General features: G+C 36.7%; 1 long non-coding RNA gene across 1 annotated transcript in view; it reads left to right on the top strand.

The window, feature by feature from the left end:
• The window catches only part of LOC106532459 (uncharacterized), a 1170-nt gene extending 902 nt beyond the window's left edge, over positions 1-268 (top strand). The window contains exon 3 of the long non-coding RNA XR_001312075.1: positions 77-268. This is a non-coding gene — a long non-coding RNA (uncharacterized LOC106532459). The remainder of the gene's footprint in view (positions 1-76) is intronic.
• The last annotated feature ends 842 nt before the right edge of the window (positions 269-1110 follow it).

Below are 1110 nucleotides of genomic sequence, written 5' to 3'. Positions count from 1 at the left end.
CAGTATATTACTTATTAAAAAGAAATGGAGTAAAATAAGCTGATTTTTTTCTCTTTTCTCTTTTTTTTCTCACCAGATCCACAGAATACAGGATGTTCTGATGATTTTTCTCCGGCCCTCATGAAATGCCGCTGTTTGGATGCTCACAGCAAGACCGTGGACTTGTGTGTTAGAATATTGGACGAAATGTAAGATTTTTTTCTGCTCATTGTACCTTGAAAAAATGTCAGAACCTCCTTTGTCACTTGACGTAATAAATCACCTTCAATCAGCCGTAGATRAATTAAGACAAATTACGTTATCTGTCAATGTAAACTCTTTCCAAAATTCTCCTGATGAGATAATTTCTCAGGAAAGTACTTTAAATGAAAGACAGCAAACTGTGGATTTTTTCCACACTTTGGAAGAAGCAATTTCAAATCTTCCTCTATTTGATCTGCAAGCTGAAATAGACAGATTACGGGAAATCCCTTTGCCTGTAAACTTGACACATTTCTCCTGACGAGATAATTTCTCAGGAGACTCATCCGGAGGAAAGATCTCAGACTGGTGAATATTTTCAACTTTTAGAGGAAGCTGTATCAGATCTTTCTAGGCAAAATTTACTTTTTCAAATCCAGGCAGATGAAAACTCTTTACAAAATTTGTCTCAGAGTGAAAATGCTCTACACGAGCTTAATCAATTCGTTTCAGGATTCGGAGCTGTGCAGAGACTCAGATGGCGTTCGTCAATACGGAGCAGGACCCTCAACAGAACAGAATCAAAATGAGCAAATTTCTACTCGTGAACGATTTAATAACCGTGAAATTTGACAACGGCTTTTTTTTACCTCGTTCAGATAATGCACCGAATTTAGCCGAATATTACACAAATGTTATGAGTATTCTGTCAAATCTCGCTGGCAGGGTTGAATCTTTATCCCATAGAAATGACCTTATTCAGATTGAGTTATCTGGTGAAAACGTTTCCCATAATGCTACGTTCCACTTCGATGAAAACCCAAGCAACATTTTACCTGAATTTACAGATTTTCTGGACCGTTTAATACAGTCCGATGGACAAATAGATTCAGWCGGTGATTTAGAATTCATAGTTCAAATTGTTAAAAA

Source organism: Austrofundulus limnaeus, unplaced genomic scaffold, assembly GCF_001266775.1.
Source record: "Austrofundulus limnaeus strain Quisiro unplaced genomic scaffold, Austrofundulus_limnaeus-1.0 Scaffold773, whole genome shotgun sequence".
NCBI classification, from domain to species: domain Eukaryota; kingdom Metazoa; phylum Chordata; class Actinopteri; order Cyprinodontiformes; family Rivulidae; genus Austrofundulus; species Austrofundulus limnaeus.
The sequence above is the reverse complement of the archived record's forward strand: the minus strand, read 5'-3'. Positions and strand labels throughout refer to the sequence as shown.